The sequence below is a fragment of the Canis aureus genome, chromosome 5 (assembly GCF_053574225.1).
Source record: "Canis aureus isolate CA01 chromosome 5, VMU_Caureus_v.1.0, whole genome shotgun sequence".
Classification (NCBI taxonomy): Eukaryota; Metazoa; Chordata; class Mammalia; order Carnivora; family Canidae; genus Canis; species Canis aureus.
This window is the reverse complement of record NC_135615.1, coordinates 16,382,955-16,406,525: the sequence shown is the minus strand read 5'-3', so window position 1 is coordinate 16,406,525 and position 23,571 is coordinate 16,382,955. Positions and strand designations below refer to the sequence as shown.

General features: G+C 42.3%; 1 long non-coding RNA gene across 3 annotated transcripts in view; it reads right to left on the bottom strand.

Moving 5' to 3' along the window:
• Positions 1-23,571, bottom strand: part of LOC144313736 (uncharacterized) — a 36,174-nt gene that overhangs the window by 2,084 nt on the left and 10,519 nt on the right. Inside the window, exons 2-3 of one of the 3 annotated variants that reach the window (XR_013379369.1) lie at positions 7,894-7,941; positions 6,001-6,137 (exon numbers count right to left, since the gene is read on the bottom strand). This is a non-coding gene — a long non-coding RNA (uncharacterized LOC144313736). Of the gene's footprint in view, positions 1-6,000; positions 6,142-7,893; positions 7,942-13,324; positions 13,512-15,369; positions 15,504-23,571 lie in introns of those variants that run through there. The other 2 variants (XR_013379370.1, XR_013379368.1) reach the window with 2 other exon arrangements.

Genomic DNA, 23,571 nt, shown 5'->3' with positions numbered 1-23,571 from the left:
TTGCAGGATTGAGCTAAGGTGCTTAGATAAGAATGGACAGTGTGGTTACAACTGATAAAAATAGGAATAAAAGAGCTCATGAAAATGGGAATGCTTTTTTTTTTTTTAAACAGTTGACTCATACAAGAGATAAACCCTGTAGCCATGTTTATATTATAGACTTTGTAGAACGTTGCTTCCTAAGAAATGGTGGTTTCCATTTAGCTGAATCTACTGGAGCATACATTAATTTCCTTTTTATTTGGGGAGGAAGAGAAACTCATGACAGAAGAGATATGAAGTGATTGAAATGTCCTTTGCTGCTCCCCCAAAGTATGATTAAACATAAGATTAATCTCATAATATTATCTTATAAATATTTGTGTTTGACATGAATCATAATGATGACAGTAGTAACTTCTACTTGTTGAGCATTTATTCTGGCTCTTTGACATAAATTACTTCATTTAATCTTCTCAGTAATCCTATTGAAAAAAATTGAGACTCAGATTTGAAGTAATTTTTCTAAGACCATGTATAATGCATAGATTCGAATTTCATGTCTCTCTGACTCCAAAATCCACACCAATCCTCTCTTCTTGTTTTTAAGATGGCATTGACATGTAAAGAGAAAGGAATAAGGGGATGAAGGGGGAGAGCCACTGGCATTTGTTCAGTACCTGGTCTATATTAGCTATTTTAAACATATTTTCAAATGTCCAGATTTACATAATTAGTAAGTGGGTGGGATGGGATTTAAGTGGATCTGCTTCTATAGTTCACTCATGTTCTCTTACCTGGACTTGCTGCCTAATATCCTTGAAATCAACTTCCTTTATGGGAATTTTAAAACATTGAAATATGATGGCTGAATAAGAAAACAAAAATAAGCAAACAAACAAAAAATTAAAATACCTATTAAAGTTAGATTAGGAACCACCTATTTTTGAATCTACCTAAAAGTAATATTGGGAATTAAATTTCAAACATTAATGTTCTGGCTATCCACTGCTTCATAACAAATCACCCCAAAGTACAGTGGCTTAAGAATAACAATTTATTATTTTTATAATCCTAATTCTGTGGGTCAGAAATTGAGACAGAGCACAGTGTTCAGTGCTTAGCCTTTCCACTCTCCAGCTATTCAGGACTTCCCAACTGAGGCCCCAGACATCATGGAGCAAAACCAAGCCATGTTTACTGCACTCTGCCTGAATTGGTTCTGCTCCATGATGTCTGGGCCCTCAGTTGGGAAGCCCTGAATTGCTGGAGAGTGGAAAGGCTAAGCACTGAATAAGCATCTCTCTCTTTCTCTCTTTCTCTCTCTCTCTCTCTCTCTCTCTCTCTCTCACACACACACACACACACACACACACACACACACAGTCTCTCTAAATGGCAAGTTTGTGTTTCCTCATGATATGATGGTCTCAGGCTAGTTGGCCTCCATAAATGGCAGCTCAGAGTTTCAAGAGTAAGTGTTCCCAGAGATAGGAAGTGAAAGCTACTGGCCTTAAGGCCAGCACCAGATGCGGGAGAGTCCAAAGTCTGTTTCTACAAGATCCTACCATATTTTGTGGGTGAAAGCAGCTATAGAACCCACTCTGATTCAAAGGGAAAAGGTGACCCTACCTCTTAATGGAAGGAGTACCAAAAATTTTGGGGTCACTTTTTAAGCCACCACAGTTAACTTCAAAATTGTCCAAATAGGGGGATCCCTGGGTGGCTCAGCAGTTTGGCGCCTGCCTTTGGCCCAGGGCACGATCCTGGAGTCCCGGGATTGAGTCCCACGTCAGGCTCCTGGCATGGAGCCTGCTTCTCCCTCCTCTGGTGTCTCTGCCTCTCTCTCTCTCTCTATGTCTATCATAAATAAATAAATAAATATTTTTTTTAAAAAATTGTCCAAATACATTAATGTTAGCTGAATCACTGATGCAATTGTGTTGAACTACACATTGAACTGTTTTTGTTTCCAGGAATTATCCACACTTGTCAATAGATATTAATATTAGCCAACTACTATAGATATAAATTATCATTTGGCCTTTCTTGTGCCTACATGTGAAGATCTTAGCATATATCTTCAGGGAGGAGTAAAGGAGTATTTACTGCTAGGCTACCATGTCCAAAGCAACCATGGAAAGCAGTTTGCCTAGAATGGTTCATTTAATCCTCTCAATTACCTTAATGCCTTATGCCCATTTTACAAATGAGGAAGCCAAGCCTCAGAGACCCAAAGTGGTTTCTAAGTATCAACATCCTTGTTACCTTCAAATCCTGCAAACTTTCAGGTCATTTGTTTTTTAAAACTTAAATTCAGATCACTCTGGCCTATCTCACATCCTATGAGTTAGAGGACTCCAACATCTGCAGACTCTTGAAGACTTAGGTCTCTCCCTTGTTCCAATTTCCCATTTCTACCAGATTCTCAGTCAGATCTTGTCTCCAGTTACCAGTCACAACTTTCACCCTACCCCCACCCTTAATGTGAATCCCAGACCCCTTTCTACTGGTGCCATACAACTCCTGTTACTACAAGGCTGTTTTGAAGGTATCTGGGCTGTCCTGAGGTTTGAAGGTAGTGGGGAGATCATATCCCACTTGGTAGAGAAATGTCTTTTAAGTGACAACTAGGAAACACTGTTTTTAAAAGTACTTAATGCCATTTCAGTCCCTAGGAATTTCTCACTGGTCATTTGCTTGCACCATGAATGCAGGCTCCTGCCCTGGTCCTCCAACCTCTCAGTCTCTGACTATAGCTTTCATCCCACTCCCCTATTGACTGTTGCTAGAAATGAATATTACATCAATTGGCTTTATGCACAGTAATCACGTCCGCCATCTCTTGCCCTGGATATCTGCAGTCATATCCCCTCACCTGATGGGGCCTCCTTTCCCATCCAGAAGGGCCATAAAATATTTTCATGCATGATGACATTTCTCTTCCCAATAATTCTACTGTTATGTTTTATAAAAACAAGGGTTTTTTCCCCCCCTCTCCTTACTACACCAAAATTAAATACAAGTCAATTTCTCTCTGGCTTGTGATCCTATCTCTGTCTCCTGCTGCCTTTGAGAATTGGAGCTAAGGCATGGGTGGCATGATGAAGCCACGGGAGCAAGGGTTTGCTGTTGGAGTTCATGTAATTAGTATGCATTTGGATTTAGCTTGGGTTCAAATGAATATTTTGGAAATCTAAAATTCATTTAGCACATAAATATGCTCCACATGTAACAGATACTTATCAAATATGTGTAGAGTAAGATATTTAGTAAATACGCGTACAGTGAGTAAGTGAGTGCTAACAAATAAGGAGCCATAATGTTGGGTAGTGGAGAAACCTTCAGTCCTTAGTCTCATAGTTTGGCAAGTAAACTAGCAAATAGTGAGGGAAAACATGAAAACGCATTAAAACACACCAAGCTAAGGGAGATCATGGAAGAATTATCAATGGCCATAGGATGAGGTGAAAGAAAAGAAAAGGTAACAAAGTCTACAGCAATTAGTTTTGGTTTGTTAGTTTTTTAAATTTCTTTAATAGATACTTGAAATAATAAATGCTTTAATAAAGCTTTCAAGCATTTGCAAAGTGTTGTGAATGTCAGGAAGTCATAATGCAAAAAGAGATTACCTAAAGAACTACAAGAAGGACTGTTCTTGGAATTTAAACAAAGAAACATTAAAAGTAAGGCTGCTCTGAATGAAGACAGAACACCCACGGAGGAATACAGTGGAATCATTTAAATCCTCATGCAATTAAAGGCCAACACAACCCTGTTTTTATGAATTTGTGTTTTCCTTATAGCTCAGTCCTGCTATAACATTGCTGAGCGACTTTGTACACAAGATGGTGGATCATGGAAACTGTGGTGCAAAACCACGCCCCGTCTTTAGCTCTCTCAGTAACAATCCTCGGTTTACACGAAGTACACAGCGTGGGCTGATATGTGGAAAGGAAGTTTTCCCACAATGCCAATTAAGTTAAATTTGGAGGACTCAGTCACTTTTTCCCCCAAGGGCTTAGCGTGAGCCCACTGGAAACCGTCTCGATCCCCAGATATCCTATATCTTTGCTAAGTAGAAATGATGGTTCTCCTGCGACAGGGAGCACTGCTGAGGTCACCAAACTCCACTGACCACTCATAAATTTAGCACTTCCCTTTTCTATGTCAACAAATCCTGGATAATGATTTTCATTATTTTGCTACATTTTAAGAGCAAAGGGAACCAAACAAACAAAAAAATAGTTCCAGTGACAAACTACAATATTGCAGGAGAAAACTTATTTCCATATTCAATTAAACCCATTTGGGAAATTCATGTTGTAGGATATGCTATCCTAACTACTTTCATCTACCTTCATTTTAGAATTCTTAGAACCCTCGGAATTTCCAAAATATACCAATTTAAAAAGTGAATGCCATTATTTTCGCATCATTTTTTATACAAAGCAAAGGAAAACCACTACTCGTACATTTAAAAAGTGATGTTAAGAGTGTTTTATCTATTTTTTTAAAGGTTTAATTTATTTATTCATGAGAGACACACAGAGAGAGGCAAAGACATAGGCAGAGGGAGAAGCAGGCTCCCTGCCGGGATTCTGATCAGGGACTCGATCCCGGAAACCCCGGATCATGACCTGAACCGAAGGCAGATAGATGCTCAATCGCTGAGCCCACCCAGGTGCCCCAAGAATGTTTTATAATGTAGGACACCTAATTCTAGAATATATGCTACCTGGTGCCTTTAGATGATTTTAAAAATTCACTGATCTCATCAATTCCACCCCATCAATGGCTGGTTTTACTTTCTTGGATGTATTTTAGTGTTGTGCTCCCAGATTTTGTCTGGGGATGTAAAAAGCCTCTTTTTTCTTTCTTTCTTTCTTTCTTTCTTTCTTTCTTTCTTTCTTTCTTTCTTTCTTTCTCTTTTTCTTTTTTCTTCTTCTTCTCCTTCTTCTTCTTCTTCTTCTTCTTCTTCTTCTTCTTCTTCTTCTTTCTTCTTTTTCTCTCTCTCTCTTTCTTTCTTTCTTTCTTTCTTTGTATTTTCTCTGAAACATATAAGGGCCCATTGGATACAACCATCTTAAAATTTAGTAACAGGAAAAGCAAGTATCTTCTGAAGCAGTGAAATGCTCCCTTTCATCAGATGCTGAAAACAATGTAACCCATTGTGTTTCCTCTTTCCCTAAACTTCCAAGAAGCTCAGAATTAAATTTAATGTTAAGTTACAGTAACTATTTTAAATCTCCCCTTGTATATATACCTTCTGATTTTCTATTTTAACAACCTTATTTGTCAATGCACATTTTATTGAAAACTGCCTAAGATGTTTTCTGAGAGAAGGAAGACTAGAAGTTATTCTCTAAACCAAACCAAACCAAACTAAACCAAATTCTAATTACATTGGAATGTATGGGTTATTTTGGGTGAAAATCCACAGGTTCGTCACAAATCGTTACCAACTTAGGAGATTTGTCTCCACCTATTCCCTCTGTCCTTGTGTGTAAAAACACCAAATTGACAAAAGTGGAGAGGCCATTTGGAATTTGACTTCTTGATGAAAATCTACCTTCTGATTTGATTCTCTGCCAAACTTGTTCCTGTCATGAAGAAAACACCACCTGAGTCTCATTTCTTTCTCCCTAAATATTCCCAAGTGGCAGCAAAGTTCTTTGGCCCAGACTCATCCCTCCTATGGATCCCTTGCCTTGATGCCTATTGTTCTGGGCATGAAAAACCAGGCAAAGGGCTTATTTATGTACCCTCACCAAGAGATGCTTATTCTAGCTGGCTCCTCGAGAGGTTTAGAATGTTGTCCAGTCTGCCTTTCTGGTAATGGTATTAGTACTCTAATATCTGATATTACAAATTCCAAACGGCTAAAAAACACAGTCAAGGAAAGCCAACCAAATTGCTCTAAAGCTTTAAAAATAAACATTTGCATTTCAATTATGGGTAATGGCCTGGGAAAGAAGAGAAGAATCTGCAAAAGTATTTAAATTAAACCAGTTTACCCACCTCGAATCATGTTCTCAGACCAGTGACACATTTTGAGGGGGAGGAGGGACTCTCAACTTCTTGTCGTTGTGTGGCAAATAATAGCTTTCTAAATGATTTTATGGATTGTGAGTAGAATCTAATGCAGAAGCCCAACACTTCCTTTGAAAAAAAGAATGTAGTCAGTGAAATCATTCTTTAAAACAGAGCCTGGGAAAAAATTAGGAAAGGTCACATAGGAATTTGTGGAATTGGTTAACCAATCAGAAAAGCCTCAGATAAAAACAGTTCATAATCAGGATGACTTAAAGAACATTTTGGAAATTTAATAAACCTGGAGCAAAGTTATGTGAAATCTCAGTAATAAATAAAGTAGTTAAATTCCACTCATTCCTGCATTGGTGCAGGGCACTTGGCCCCAGGGCCTTATCTCTGAACACAACACCCAAACCACTGAACCCCGGACTGTATCTGCCGTCCTTGTGGGAGAAGAGAAATCAATGTGCCTTATCTTCCACATTTTGTACTTTCCACCAAGTCTGTCACCTTTTACTTCTTTTCAAACTGGAAATTAAGAAGCAAGGCCTCCCCAACCAACCATAGGGGTTACTGATGTTGGGAATAAATATATAAATGAAATAAAAACAGAAACCAGAAAAACACATTAAAACAAGTTCCTGAAACACACGGCTCCACTCAACCCTTTCTAAATAGACAACAGACTTATTAATTCAAAGGTAACCTGCCAGATGTTTGGGTTTCTTTTAAAGGGCCTAAATATATACTAATTTTTTTTTTCAATAAGAACACTTAGTCTATAGTAAAGAACATTTAAATACATAAACCATGTAATTTTCAGACACAACATCATGTTCTTATGATATTAAACCAACTCATGCCAACAGGAATTCCACTTCTTGGCTGTGTTTGTATTGGGATGTATAGCCATGATTTCTCTCCGCTGTCAGGAAAGTTCTGGCAGGAATGTCACATAGCACAGGAAGGAGAGGAATGGCTGCTTTCTGTGTCCTAAGGGGAATTTCATTTGGCTGTTTCTCTGCCTGCCCGTGCTCTCTCCACCCAGACCACTGCAGCCTTCTCAAACAGGGGGCATATGGGAAGAAGAGAAAGTTATCAGGTGCTAGTTTGTATCACTGTTAATTAAATACTAATAAATGCTAAATATACGACATCTTTCTCTTGGTCTCGTCTGCCTTTCCCCAGTGGTGTTAACCACAAAACATCTTTCTCACTATAGACCCAAGAGAAGTGTCTGACAAGAATACAGCCCCTCGAATGATAAGGAGAGGAATGCTGATAAATACATATTTTATCATTCGAGTTGAACATTAAGTGCCACGGGTTTTAAGGACGTGTGGTTTTCCTGGGGCCTGACAACTCTCAACCTGGCAGTCCTGGGTCCCCGAACTTGGCAACCTGTGTGTGTGTGCCCAGGGATGGGGGGATGCAGGTGTGTGGTCACGCTGCGGCAGCAGGACCCAGGGACACATGGTCTCCAGAAGTACAGGCGACACATTGTCAAATGGTATTTGATGGGTAAACTCATAAATGACAAGGGATAACTGCCGTTTTATGTGCTAGAAACTAGTGATGTGCTGCTTTTTCTCCATTTCCCTTCCAGATCATCTTCTGCATTTCCCTGCTCTTCTCAATGCCCTGGAAACCCACCCCTTGCAGAGGGCACCAATGGGGCATCCGCTGCCCTTTGATTTGCTATGATTTCAGCCAATGGCACCCCTCCCCCCCGCCACAGCATATCAGCTGAGCAGCTGGTGGCTACAATCCTCCACCGAAAGCCACATCTCCTGATCCTAGAGCTTTTTGTTAAGTTCTAAGACCTCTTTTTATCCTTGCTTTTTAGGCTTAGAGGTGGCACTGACTTCCCGGGGCTACTTGCCTCAGAGGCACTTCATTGTCCCTGGTTGGTTTCTCTGCCCATGGCTTTAAAAAAAAAAATAAAGGATGTTATTTATTTATTTGAGAGAAAGTGAGAGAGCACGAGTAGGGGAGAGGCAGAGGGAGAAGCAGGCTTCCTACTGATCAGGGAGCCCAACCTGGGGCTTGATCCCAGAACCCTGTCATCATGACCTGAGCCCAAGGGAGATGTTTAACCAACTGAGCCACTCAGGAACCCCAGATAACATCCTTTTTATTAAACTCTTTGCAGTTACCCCTTTCCAGGCACATCTTTTTCTGACACACACATGTAGCTGTGTAGGTCAGAGAGGATAACTGTACTTACAAAATCAGTAAATCAGACTTCTCATTCATTCATCTGGTTCCTCCCTTCCCTTTTTCCCCTTGATACAATCTATTCTGCATTATTGAAGCAGGGTGATTAATAAAGGCTATCATATCATGTATGGAGTACCTAGGTACTCAATGTTCTATGTAGCTCATGTGATCCTCACTACCACTCTAGGAGGTGAGGGCCATTAGCCCTGTTTTCTATACCAGGAAATGGGGGCACAGAAGTGTTAAGTCACCTGTTGGCCTCTAGAGCTTGTGGTTTTCACTCCACATGCAAAATCACCCAGTGATTTCCTGGGCTCAGAGCGGCTGTTCTTAACCCCACTCACCCTCTTTGCTTCTACACTTTGTTTCCCCCTTACTGGTTTTCCTTCTGTCTTCCATCTCATTGTCTTGTTTTCTACCCTTTTACTGGACCCCATTTCCTACCCCCTTCCTCTTGCGCTCTCCCCAAGAACTGGATCATCTCCACTTGTGCAACACAAAATAAAATGACGGCAACAACAGATTGTTTTAAGAATACAATGTAGATGTTAGAAATTGTGGCTATGGAAATTTCTTAATGATATGGAAAAGCTGGACCATGAGCTCCCTAAAGCAGCACTCAACCTGTTTATGGTGTTTCCCAGAGCCTGGCACGGGGCAGGTGCTTGGCTGACCTTCAGTGCTTCTTTATTTAGGGAATGCAGGATTGAGCTAAGAAAGCAGGTCACACAGAACATAGGTCACATAATCTCAGGAACAAAGCATAAGTATCGCATAAAGATTGGAAGGGTATGGACCCATATAGCATTGGTAGTTGTTTTGAGATCATGGATTTTCAGGTGCTTATCTGCATCCTTAAATTCTCCCTTATTTTCCAAATTTCCCACTGGGCACATGCTACTTTTTTTTTTTTTTTTTTTTTTTAAGGCTTCTAAGTAACCAAAACCAAGCAAAAGGATGCTATACGACTGGATAGCAAACCCTGATTCTCCTGGTGTGGCTAGACTCTGGCCCCAGGCAGTCTACCTGGACCTGACAGCCCTCTGTGCACCCCTTGGCTCGAATAACAGGCACTTAATCCTGAAGGGCCCAGGAGGCTATCTAGTCTGACCCAAAATTGTAAGTGACTTTATCCAAAGTCAGGCAGAAAGTCTGGAGGAACACAAGCTAAGATCTTGCTCACTGGGATCCTAATCCAAGGCTCTCCTCAGCCCCCTAACCTGGCAAGAGTCATCTTCAAGGCTTGCTATAAAGCATTTTTATCCCACAAGTGCTTGGCTGTAATTTCTATTCCTGAGATCAGGCACTATTGAAAAGACACAAACGTGTCTGGTCCCCAAGGCAGTAAAATAAAAGAGGCCATTTCATGATGCTTCCAGGTACAGTTGCCAGAGATCCTCCAGGGAGGCTATCTTCCTTCAGGAATCCCGTTTCTTCAGGCTGTAGGATGAGTGCTATTTCCTGCCTGTAGGCAGCAAGGAGATGCTGTGGTGTGAAGTGTGCAGAGGGCACAACGTCTGGGCACCCCGTTGTCCTGCTGATGGCTTCCTTGTCACTGAAGCCTCCGTGGGAAGGACATATAACTGCCTTGAGCTAGCCTGATGCCATTGGCAACACACTCAGCTGCTGGCCACAGGACTGTTACCAACAGGAAGATTTAGTTAAGCTTGTAAATAGTTTTTGACATTCGAATACCATCGGTTGCATCCTCTTAAGAAGGATCTGATCCTTTAGAGAGAAACAGCAAATGATTTACAAACGACGGCCTGGTTAAGACCCTGACCATGGACCCTCCCCTCATCTGCCCCCTGCCCTTCCCAGGACACGTCCTGGGCACAGACAGCGCAAGAACTGGAGATGGACAACCAAAGCTTGACTCAAAAGGCTCAGGCCAAAAGCAGCTTCAGGAACGAGAGAATTCTCCCCAGAGCCCCTGGTGTCTGAAATTTCATGGAATCGAAAAGCTAGCTCTCTCTAGCCAGACACAGGAAAAGATCTTGCAAACAAGGTCTGTCCTATTTTTGAACAGGTGGTTGTTTTCCTCCTAAAAACAACTCATTTTTGCTTTCTTCCTGGGGACTCCCTCCTTACTGTGTGAGGCTCACCCTTTCAGAGACCATGAGGGTGATCTCAGACACAGGGAAGGGGAACCAGCCAGGGAGCCTCACCGAGTGCGCTGTGATTTAGTTACATTGGTGTAACGAGGTGTACTAGGTTCCCAAGCTTCCTGAGGGTAGAGATCCGTTTTTTTAATTTATATTTTTAGTCTCTTACTGTGTTGGTTGTGTCTAAAATACAGAAAACACTCTAGAAACAAAATCTGCTGGGAGAAAAGAAAATGAGTGTATTACTTCGCTGCCCTGCGGTTTTTCTCAATCTCATGAAAGTGTCCTTCTCTCTGAGTGAAAGCTTGTTATCCATGTTACAATACAGTTTTAGAAATCTGGAAAAATGAGCTGGGAAAAGGGAGCTGAACTGGGTGAGAGATTAATTTTAAGTAAGTTTACAAAAAAGAAAATTGTAGGGTTTTGGTTGATTGGATCTACTGTGAATCAGGGCTTAAACATAAATTCTTTGTCGGCCAGTTTAGTCCCAGCGATGTTTATAGAGCATATCCTTTGAGGAGGAATCGTGTGGGTCATGGTGGAAAATAATGTCCTTGCTGCCAGGGTGCTCACAGGGGTGGTGGCCTCAAAAGTTTAGATTCAAGCTTTAGGTTTTTACTATTGAAAGACATTCTGGCACAGATAAGCATGCATTACTTTATACATTCACCTTCATAAGCTCAGGATTTCAGGCCATCGTGCATGCTGTAGATGCCCGTTAAATTGGTTGAGCTCCAGACTGATTTACACGCATGGCACTCAATCCTGATCCCCAGCCACCATTTCTGTTTCTCCTGCCCCTGTGCCCATCACTGAATGGTGACTCCAGCCCCCCGGGGGGCCATATACACAGTGCTGGACTCCTCTGCTTGCTCTTCCTTCAGGACTTTCACTGCAGTGACGGCTCTGGCCTGGCCACTGTGACATGCTTGTTGCAGGTGGCTCCTGAGTGAGGGTGATTCTCTGCACCCTCACCCCCACCCCCCCAACACCATTCACAACACTACAACTGGATGATCACTTTAAGAGATCAGATCATGACCCATCTGCTCCTATGGCTTTCTATTTCATTAATTAATTGATTAATTAATTAATTTTTAGAGAGAGGGAAGGGTGGGTGAGGGAGAGGAAATCTCTCTCTCTCTCTCTTTTTAAATTTTATTTATTTATTCATGAGAGACAGAGAGAGAGGCAGAGACACAAGCAGAGGGAGAAGCAGGCTCCATGCAGGGAGCCCGACGTGGGACTCGATCCCGGGTCTCCAGGATCACACCCTGGGCCAAAGGCAGACACTAAACTGCTCAGCCACCCGGGCTGCCCTACTTTCTATTTAATTTAAAAGAGTAGTCCCCTTCCTTTCAGTGTTGGTTCAGTGAACTCTAGGTTGTTGCATGGTCTGGTCCCCTCACTCCCTATCTCAGCACATCTCCTGTCACTCCCTGCTGGTCCTTGGAAACACCAAGCCCACCTCAGAGCCTTTTTACATTTGCTGTTCCCTCTATCTAGAATGTTCCTTCAAGGATAGCACATGGCTCACTCTCATTCTCTTCCTTCAGTGCCCTGGTTAAATGCCATCCTGCCAAACTAACCTGCATAAATGGTGCCCCCTACCCCTTACCTGCTATGCCCAATCTCCTCTTTAAGTTTACTTTTCTCTCCTGGAGCTTATAGGCTGATATACTGTATGTTTACTGGTTTATTTGTATTTTGTCTGTCTGCCTACCCTTCCCACATTCTATCCCACCACTTGAATATAAGGGCAGGGTTCCAGTCTGTTTGGTCCCCTGCTCAGTGTCTGGCACCAAAGCACTTAGCATCTCAGATATATTGCCAGTTCCAAATCTGAGAAAATGTCGGGCTTGAACCGACTCTGTTCATACCTCCAGAACTCACGAGTTTTGTTCTGAGTAAGCCCCTTCGATGGGTCTATTTTCTTATCTTTTTGCTCCTTTCATATCAAATCGATTCTAAATTTTGGATTCTGATCATTTGAGAGAGTCATTGCTTTAGAATATTTTGACACCTAAAAAAAAAAAAAACAAAATCTATGGGTGCCTGGACAGTTCAGTTGGTTAAGCCTCCAACTTTTGGTTTTGGCTCAGGTCATGATCCCAGATTTGTGAGATCAAGCCTAAGATCAAGCCTAGTGTCGGGCTGCATGCTTAGCAGGGAGTCCGCTTGAGATTCTCTTTCTCTTTTCCCTCTGCCCTCCCCTGACCTCTCTCTCTCTCTCTTTCAAAAATAAATAAATAAATCTTTTTTAACAAAAGACAAAGGCCAAGTTAGTAACATAACACTTTGTGCCATCATATCCCAAATGACTGCCTCAAACTTAATCTATCTGAAGTCATAAAGATGAGGTAAGTGCAAAATAGTAATAATAGTGTCTTCCCAAACAGACATTATTAAGAAAAGTATTTTAAAGCTGAATCTTCTTGGGGCCCCTGGGTACCTCAGTCAGTTGAGTCTTGGACTCTTGGTTTCAACTCAGGTTGTGATCTCTGGGTTGTGAGTTTGAGTCCTGTGTTAAGCTCTGCACTGAGCAAGGAGCCTGCTTAGGATTTTTCTCTCTCCCTCTCTCCCCTTCTCCCACTCATGCTCTCCCTGCCCACCCCCCAAAAAGGTGAACCGTCTTTCCAGTTCATGAGTTTCAGAAATAGCCTGAAAAAATCCTGAGTGCCAAATAAATCCTAGCATCAAGAGCAAAGCAGAGAGCAGAGACAAAGCAGATATTACTTTTGTTAGTGATAAATACAATATTGGGAAAATGTGACTTTTATCCACAAATAAGCTGAGTCCCTAGTAATAAATCCCAAAACCCAAGAGGTTTATCTAGCCAGTCATAGGCAGTGCTGGTCAGCCCTCAACCTAGCACATGCAGACTGGCCCCTATGAGACATCCACAGGAGCAGCGTGGAGTGTCTGCTTTCTGTAGATAGTCACTTCCAAGAGAAAGAGCACAGAGAGGACTGGGCTGCACATACCCAATTCACTGTCTCAAACTCAGCAATAAAAGAAGCTCCTCCTCCTTCCCTGGAGAGATGATTCTCACAGTAGTGAAGCTCCCTCCATATGCAAAGGCAGAAGCATTCTCCCTGCAAAGTTTCTTATGGTAAAAGCCAAGAGTATAGTCTAGAGCACTCTTGGGATGCTCTGACTTGATCTCAGGAGAGAATTTAGAATCCTTCCAGGAATGGACAAATAATGTGTCCAAATAGTCTTGACTTTCCCTGTATTTATTGAGTGACATCTCTATGTCAGGCATTTCCACACTGGGAACACAATGATGAGCAAATAAACTGAACACACACAAGTGTATAATTGCAAGTGTGCACACAAGTGTATAATTGCAAACAGTGATAGGTGCCACAAAGTACAGGTGACCTTGAGTGTGTTCAGTGGGAGCCTGCTGTATCTTGAAATTCTAGGAATTCTTTCTGGAGGACATAGACTTTGAGCTGAATTCTAAAGATGCCTAGGTAACGGGAGCAGCATCAGAGACAGGGAACGTCATGCGCAAAAGCATAGAGATAAGGGGAGTGTGATGTGTTGGAGAAAGTTACAGAAGGCAAAGGGCGGGGAAGGGGAAAATGAAGATGCAAGGTTATGCAGGCATATGGAGGACTTTGATCTTCATCCACAAAGCAGTAGTTTTATCTTCTGTTCTCCACTAGCTCTCTGTTCTCCATTAGCTACTAATACATCTCCTTATTTTGGCTTTCAGTTCATAAGTCTCGATCTTGTCCACAAAACAATATGAAATATATTGTCACATGTTTGGGAAAGCTCGAGTCTACTGTGCCTGCCCCCCCCCCCCAACTCCCTGTCTAATAAGCTTGTCCAAAGTGGACATGGATAGTGGTCAGGCTTGGCTCATCCTCAGTAAACTCTGATTTCTCTTCATTTCCCAAGATTTTCCTTTAAGAATTTATCTAGAATCCATCTACATTAAAGACAACCTTATATCTGGATTCTGCTTATTTTTATGTGGTGCCAGCAAGAGCAGTTTGTCAACATATTGGATTTCATTGACTTCCTATTTGATCTTTGTCAGTTTCAACCAGGATCTCTATGAAGTGGCCCAAATAAATACCATTATACAAATTTAGATATCTGATACAAGATTAATCAAAGTTTATCATTCGAAGACACTTATGGTATTCCCAGCTTGGTTTTGACAATGGCATTTACCCACAAACACACTCCCCAGCATAAGGTATAATAAATTTGTTCCTATATATTTTTCTATTAGGTCTCCTCCTTCATTCTTCTGCAAGACTTTTTCACTTTGTTTTCCTTACCGCTGCGCTGTCTCTCCAGGAACTTTTTGATTATTGGCATTTCCTCATCTATTTCAAACCTTTATTGAAATATTCATATTGACCTGTCTGAGGAGTTTTCTATTCACACCGAATTACTAAGCACGCAGGACTCCAATGAGACCTCAGTTGCTAATTTGCTACTTTGCCACAAGTATAAGCCAGCTCTTTCTTAATTTTCTAAGGATAAAAGAATAGTATCTGCTGATTTTTGTTCCTATTGTAAAAGAAGGTTACTGCTACTTTGTTGTCAGAATCCATTCGGAAAATAAACGCAGGGTTTTGTGTTTGTTCGGATTCTGAGTGATGGTGCTTCTGCTAGTCCTTGCAAACATTGTATGTCATTCTGTGAAGTACTGGCTGGGATGGCCGATTCCGTTTCTTTGGTTTTCTCCCTTTGCAACATACATACCAATAGTAGTATCACCAAAAAAAACCAAACCAAACCAAACCAAACCAAACAAACAAACAAAAAAACCCAAAAAAACCAGCAACCCCCAAATAGACAAAAACAGTCTGCTAAAGGTTAATGGGTCTCTGGTTCCTGATGGAGCTAAAAGAAGCAGCTTAGTGTGAGCAAGAAGCAGAAAATACCAGCCTGCAGGGTCTGTGTAAATTTGGACAGCATAATCGCATACCCCTGAGCTTCTGCTGTCGAGGGGCTAACTATATTCCGCATCAGCTAAAGCAGCTCCCCAGCACTAAAGTACCTGCTTGCTTTATCTTCATTGAATGGACGGTGCTGGTCTCGTGCAGCCCCAAGATAACCTTCTGAAGTTGCAATGTCAGTTGGGAGAGTAGGACAGCAGCAAATTCCAAGGGAAGCCCTGGGGTTATCACGAGCCCAGTGGCCGCATTATGTCACGTTGCCAACTTCAACAGAGCTTGACCTCAAGCTGAACTCCACTTAGCCAAGCTGCAGAGAACTAAGCTGAGCAGCTATATCCAGCAGAGGCCTTCCCAGCCAAGCAGGAGCCACCTAAACAAACCTATCTCCTGTTCCCAAGAGAACTTTCTGATTGTTTATAAATAAGGTAGTAGTGCAGTCCCCAGACTTCTGGCTCAGGGGAGGGTGGTCAAGATGTATCGGTATATGCTCAGAGCTATGCTGGGTACCCTTCAAAATCCCGGTCTGTACTCATCAAGAGTGGCTCCTTCTCTTCCTGGGCCTTCTAAAACTCTTGAGACCCAGGCAGAGAGGAGAGTGACCTCAATTTACTAACAGCTGATGAGAGTCTGACTCTTCTGTTAAATTAATTAAACAAGGAGCCCATTAGAGGTGACTCTAATGCTCTGGCACCCTTTAAAAGCAAACCAAAATCTAAACCTATAAATGCCTCAAGGTCAGGGAACTGAAACCAACAGACAACCAATCACAAGCAGCCAACTAGGCTTTAAGTGATAGTTAATCAATAATTTCCTAACCTCATTTTTGTCTTTTCTCTAGGGAAGTCTCTCCCTGAGCTCCAGTTGGGGGAATACTCCTAGCCACTTCTGGCTTGGTGTTGCCCAATTCCAATTGATTTTTGCCTAAATAAACTCTTTAAAAAAATTTTATAAGCCTCAGTTTATCCTTTAACACTTCCTTTTCCCTGGGAAGTGAGGGGTGAAAGCACTTGGGTTTAGTTTCCAGATCGGATGTCCTAAAATGATCGCTACCCACACTATGTGCCAGAGCATGGTGTGCCAGACAGCATATTAACATGTATTAGCTCCTTAATCCTGAGGACAGCCCTTCAGAGCCACCTCTCAAGGGCATGCTATGATAAGCTCCATTCACGGGTGGGAAAATTCAGGCACAGAAAGGGCGAGTCCCTTTCCAGCTTAACAAGCAGTGGAAACGGGGGAAGGGGGTGATCCTGGGCAGTTTGAACAAGAGGCCTACAGCTTTCCAGTCTCTCTGTACAACCATAGGTCATGGAGCAGAAGGGAACTGGACTCAGGATTCTGGGCCAAGTGGGCTGGGAAAGTCTAGGCATTTCCAAGTCTTTAAGTCCAGGGGAATGGGAGAAAAACAACAAAAGGGACCACAGCAAGGGTTCTCAACAGAATTCAGACCAGATTGAGTGGGTTTAATAGATGGAATCTACCCCTCCTTGGCCATCCCACCCCCAACTCCAGCCTGCAGACAGAATCCAATTGTCAAGACATTTCCATTCAGAGGCTTGGCCCTAATTATGTCAAATTCCTGGTGGCCATAAATCCCGATCCATCTAAGCAGAGAAGGCAGTCCTGTCAATGTATAGAATGCGCTCATTCTTTCCTACAGTCTACCTGCTGGTTGGGATATATGGTACCCTCAGTCCTGCCCTCCATCTGCCATGCTGTCTTGCTGCTCTTTGCCAAGCTGCCCTGCCTGGGAGCTCTAGCAGCTGGGATATTCCACTGGTTGCCTCCTCTTATTTCTGTACAAAGAAAGCTGATGCTCACAAGGACTTTGACCTCCTGCAAGATCTGGGCCATCTCCATGTCCATTAAAGATTCAACTTTCAACACAGCTTTTGTTTGTAAGAGCATTTTGTATAGGGTCTTTGAAAATTGGCATCATATGTGACATGTCAAATACAGTAGCCTGAATTTTCTGAGACTACCCCCCCTCCAGACCCCCATTTAAGCTCACCCTTTTAGTGGGCATAGCCCCCATTCAGGTAGTAAAGCATAAAGAATACTGTTTATCAGGTGCCAGGAGAATGACTCCAAATATCACTTGGGTCAGCCAGTCAAACTTGAAAGTGTATACATGTGATTTGTGGATCTTGTTACAATGCAGATTCTGATTTGATAGTCCTGAAGTGGGACGTATGATTCTGCATTTATCACAAGCTCCTGAGTCGTGGTACTGGTCAGGGATTATGGTCTTGCTCTTGAGGAGAAACTTTCAAAAGTTTCATTTATCTTGAGACACTGTGCCCCTGTCTGATGTTTCATAAATTGATACAACCCAGAATCTTCTGGAGGATGTGCTTCCTATTAGTGCCATACTAGCAAAATGAAAGAAAATGAAATCTTCCTGACCTGTTTGAATGGGAGGCCTTTTTAGATGTTGATGTTTTTAAAATTCTTGTCCGAGTGCTTTCCCTTTACTTGGAAAATATGTCCCAGTTGACTGGTTTTCTGTCTTAATATGAGCATCTCTACCTCAAAGGAACACTCTGTTTCTGAGTTAAGCAGAATAAGGCTTTTTTTAGGGCTTTGTGGTTGGTTATTTCATGTCTCTGCATGTGGGTTACAGGATCTTGCTGAATTGGGCTGAAACAAATGTCCATTCTATTAAAATTGGAAGGATTAAATCAAGAACTTTAAGCTTTTTGAGGACAGCCACCTCATCTAACCCCAAATGGGCCAACGATGTAAGTGCCGTACAACAGAGAGGCAAAATCCAAGGCTTTGCAGAAATGGAGATCCCCATTCAAATTCGCATTCTGGAAACCACAAGTGTTGTCACATCGGGTAAATTACCCAACCTTAGTTTCCTTAACCATAAAACAAGAGAGTAAAGTGAGAGAGATGGCAAGACACAGATGGTAAAACTTGCATATCTCACAGTTTTGCCTGGGACAAAGTCTTGATGGGCGCCATCAATGTGTCTTGGCATCAAAGATTGTTAGCCTCTTGTGAGGAAAATCTGACTTTTGATGTCTTACAGAAAACCCCTTCATACTAAGAAAGCAGAGACTCAGTCATGGGATCATTTGATAAATTCCACTTGGATTTTCTCTATGGGGGCATCTCTAGCCTTTTAGTTGTACACGAGATTACGGACAACTTGATATTGGCTATATTCTGCAATAACCACTAGTTGCTGGTGGTTAATTGTACCACATAAGAAAGACATATTTATAAGACACCTTTTCAAGTTTGATTTTTGAAAAAATAAAAACTAAAAACAAGTTTCCCTGTTTAAGTTTCTTGGCTGAAGTTTTCTCTATTCCTTAGAAAATGTTTATTACTTAGCCCTTTAAAAAGAATCTTAATATGGGTATCTCTATCTCAAAGGAATTGATTAAAGTGATAGGCTGAGCAGCATTCATTCATCTACCCCTCCAGCTCAGACACCTGTTAAAATGCATATTCTAGTTCAGTAGATCAGAGGTAGGGGTCTGAGATTCTCAATTTCCAACCATGTCTGAGGTAATGCAGATACTGCTGGTCCATAGGCCACATACTTTGGGTAGCAGGGCTCCAGTAATGGCTCTTGTCAGACTGAACTGTCAACATTTTATGCTGTCATTCAGGTCCCCCTCCATGCACGACCCTACACGAGCTTCTCCCTAACTGGGGACTCTTGATGGAGTACCTGACTTCAGTCTTGACTTCTTGTCCCTCCTTGACCCAATGTCCTTCCTGCTAACCTAGTCAGCATTTTGGGCTGAATCTTTCCTGCCCAGTCTATAATCTATAGCACATGCCTCCAGTTTGGCACCTTCAATGTCTTACTGAGGACTCACCAGTGGAGCCTTGTCTCTGCCAGCACCTCGGGCCAGCCTATTCTGAGTTCCTGAAAGCAGGTTCATTCCCACCTCACCATGGTCACCCCAGCAAGAAGAAACAGAAAAGTACTATCCATGGCAGAGCTCCTGGGACCAATTCTATGTCATATCTTCAACTCTGGAGGGAGGAACCCAAATTTCACATGCCTAAGGATCATAGCAAAAATTGAAAAGACTCTTGGAAGCAGTCTCATATAAAATCATCATGATGAAGGAACTTAAGGCCCCAAAATAATAATGACCACTTACCGGACATTTTCTGTATGCTCTTTAATCTTTACCCCACCCTCATGAGATAGGTATAATTATTATGCCCACTTCATAGGTGATAAAACTGAACCTTGGAGTGGTTAAGTAACTTGCCCAGGATCACTCAGCTTATTAGTGACACAAACTCAGGTTTCTTTGATTCAATGTTCATGCTTCTAAGCCTGAGCAAGGCTTTCAACCAAGAGAAGCTGAGAAATTCTCTCTGCTACACAGCAGTATCTGGGATTAAAATCCATGTGTTCTGACTCATAGATCTTTCCCCTGGACACTAGGATGTCTCTATCTTAAAGCAAGTTTAATGTCACATGTTTCTGGCCCTGAGTCTTGAATTTGAGTACAGTTACAACAATGAGAGATGGTTTTGCTCTCATGAAGCATTTATAGCTAATACACAGTAGTATAGAAATAATATGCAAATCACATCACAACACAGATGAAAGGCTTAATTCTGCCAATTCCTCTCTGAGAGGGCACATCAGATTTCCTGTTGTGTCTGAAATTTGTGTATGTGATACCCACAACTGAATACACAATGCCTCAATGACATGACATTTTTGATAGCTATTCCCACACATAGGCTATATCTACCTAGCTTCAAAAGCAGGAATCGAAAAAAATATTTCAAGCCAATGAATCAGTTGTTTGATGTTGTATGTGACAAAGACCTTCCTTAAACTGACTAATCTTCTAAATAACACATGGTTTTCTGTATTGTAAATGTTGCTACAATGTCAAGTACTTCCTTAGGCACTAAAATTGTGAACTAGCTGTTTTGTCCAAGTTAGTAAGGGGATAGGAGTTTAATGGGGTGGAAGTGGGGGCAGTTAGGAAAAAGAATTAGTGAGAGATTATCTGAACTTGTCAGAGAATCCAGAACATGCTACAACAACACATTTCCTGCAAAGTAGCCCAAACCTAATGGAATATCTTCACAGTTACCTTAGCTGGATATGCAGGGGATGCAGGGGTGCAGGGGTGGGGGACAGGGATCTGAAAGGACTCTGTATCTATATTTTCAGAAGCCTCCATCTTTTTTCTTCTCTGCAAGACAATGGGGTCTAATTACATTTCTCACTTCCTTAACCATAGTCTTCTTTAAGCTTTGCCATTATTGGCCCCCAAACATGGCTGGTTTAGTCCTTCATTTCTTAAGGCCCAAACCTGGCCTGTGTATCCCTGTACCCTCTGCCTGCACCTAGCCATGGCCACAGGATGTGTTCACATGTCCCTCAGTAAGAATTTAAGCTAAGGGGAGGTTCACACACCAATATAGCTATTAGATCCCCAAATCTCAGAATGCTAGAGTGGGATGAGGCCTTTGAGAGTGTCCAGATACTTTCAAGCTGTCCTAGGGCAGTGTTCTGTACACAGCAAAAATCTTCAAAACAAATCCTGCTCTATCACACTCTATGGGAAAAGTCAAGGAAGAAACGCTCAGAGTGAAACTAGGGGGTAGGTAGAGTCTCACCAAGTGATTCCTATGTCCCTCTTCTAAAAACACCCAAAAACTCTCCAGTGGGCTGTTCAAAACCTCTAATAATGGAAATCTCAAACTGAAAGAACAGCTTATCAAGATCCAGGAGCTTCTCAGTGTCTGAAAAGTATCTGTGCTTCCTGTCACCTGGCACAGAATTTATAACTCTTTGACTCCTAGCTTCCTTGTAGAAATGCCTGACTGTCCAAGACGAGGACTGCTCATTTGAACCACTTAGGGCAACTTCTTACTCAGGGAAGTACCTGGGAATGCTGCTGAAAGTCCCCTGAGGCCTGAGAGCCAAGTTTCTCTATGGAGCTGACTTTGATCCCTTACATTCAGACTATTGGGTTGAGACCTAGATGGTACAGTCTGGTGCTCAAGTTGCAATTATACATTCAGATGATGAGACAAAACCAAAACCAAGACTTTGCTGGGTATGTTATATGATGGCTACATTTGAACTAAATCAAAACATATGGAAATTCAGGATTTCACTGTCCTTAGGCAGAGTTCCACTGCTTGAATAGGTAGGTTATTCATAGTACTCTGCAGCAGCAAGGCTGATGTAGTATAATGCTGGCCTACGTGGGGTAGCCTTTATTCGCTCTACGAGGAGGAAGTGTGTGCCTTTTTGGTAAATGTTAATAGCAATGGTGGAAAGACCACAACAAAGACCCAGGACACCCACAAAAGTAGCCCAACAGAGGTGGAGGAACACGACACACCAGGCCCTGGAGACAGGAAGTCATTGTGCATGAAGCCCTGGAGTGCTCCTTCACAGGGGCCCCACACAGAAGGCATTGTTTCAACACCCCCGGGCACATCTACAGCTTATTCTAGTCAATGACAATAACTTAACTAACAATTTAATGCTTAACAATGAATGCCCCCCAAACTCTCTGGCTTAGTAAAAGATGATACCACAGGGCTTTATGTGTGAACACATTGTACGCGCAAAGTCAGTTCTACTGGGAGCCTCTGTGGCCTTCCTTTCCTTGTCTAACCAAAAGTAGCCCAGCTGACTGGGCGTGTTCTTGCTGTAATGCATCAGATGCATCTTCAAGGTGTCTAAGGGAGCTAATGTCTTCCATCAAATGTGACACCTGAGGATGTGACCAAAAGGATAGGCTGAGTCAGGGACACCCTGGGCAGGGTGGACTCCAGCATGGAAAGCTAAAAGTGGGTTCAACAGGACTTGTGGGATCTTGTATAAGATTCACAGGAGGTAGGTCAAGGCTGTGCTAAGAGAAAATGGAATGGAAGAACAGAAGTCACTTGGCTTATATGGTTCTTAAGTTTGTAATAAATAATACACTGCTGTTCCCCAAAAGGGACTGGCCTACAAAGGTCCCAAGCCTCCCAAATATCCCAGTAGCCTCTCTTGCCAGACCTCCAGGAAGCCTTAACACCAAGAGGACTCAGTTCTCCCCTTCTGAAGGCAAGGCAAATTTAGTTTCTTCTTGGGAAGACGCAGGAAATTGGGGATTCTCTAAGGGCACTTTTAGAAAATTGAACACAGAACCTTTTATCAGTGAGTGCATAGACGGCTTTAGCCCACAGCCCTCACATTCATCAGAAGCACTTCAGGGAGAGAAAATTAATGATAATCCTAAGTACATAATGACTTTCTGGAGACCAGAAGGCTCCACTCTGATGGTTTGACTGGAGGCTTGCCTCTCAGTAATGAAAGATGCTGCCTGTGTGCTTGACCCTGGCATTGGTTCATGCTTCAGAGCAAAGAGCTGCAAAGTTGCTATAGGCTACTTAATCTCTTTCCTGGTTACTGAAAGAGACTCAGATTGGGATCATTGGTAACAGTGTTGGATTCTGTCATTTAAAAAGAAAGAAAGAAAAAAAAACTCCTTGCTTTTGGGACTTCTAGAAGAATATTAAACTAGTCGCAAAATAACAGGTTATTGTGCAAAAAGCACTCAAACATGGGTGCAGCCTTCCTGTTAGAGCACATTTGTTCAATGGCGTGCCTGCAGATAGAAACCAATTACTCCTGGCCTAGCATGTAGGTGAAATTGAGGCTTTGCACTTTCCAGAACAGGAGTTGTGCAGCTATTGCCCAGCAAGAAAGTTTGAAATGAATTTGGTATGTGCTGCCTGCCTTCCTCCTCAAGGCTGATCCTGGGAGTGATTGTTTTAATTCACTTCTATATACTCAGAGTGGTTGTCATGCACAGGACTCTAAAACAAATTTTTAAAAAATTCTCACTGAGCTGTACATAGCTGATAGCAGTTTATTCCTGAAATCAGAGGAGGGAGAAGAAAGTTTGGAGGTCATCAGGTACATGAAATGGGGCAAGAGCTTTGTGGAGCTATTAGAAATTATTGTTTAAAGGGGAGACAGAGGAAGGTAGAGGGCTTTACAGTTTTGTTGGAAGTGCCCCCTATTGAGGTACTTTGCTACAAAGGAAGGATCTTGGGAACAATAAAGCCACATCCTAGATTGCCTGAAGCAACCTTCGGGTGCTTGAGCTGGTTGACTCATCCTGACCGCCCTTCCTGGTTCTGCTGGGGAGCTGGGCTAGGCCATTTAGTGTTCATCTCTAATTACTTGTGTCTGTATTCTTGTCATTAGAGTGTAAACAGGTTTATAATGGGCCTGGGTTTTCTGTGCTGAGATCAAAGGCGTGCCAGTTGGAAGATGGCAAAGGTAAGAAAAAGGG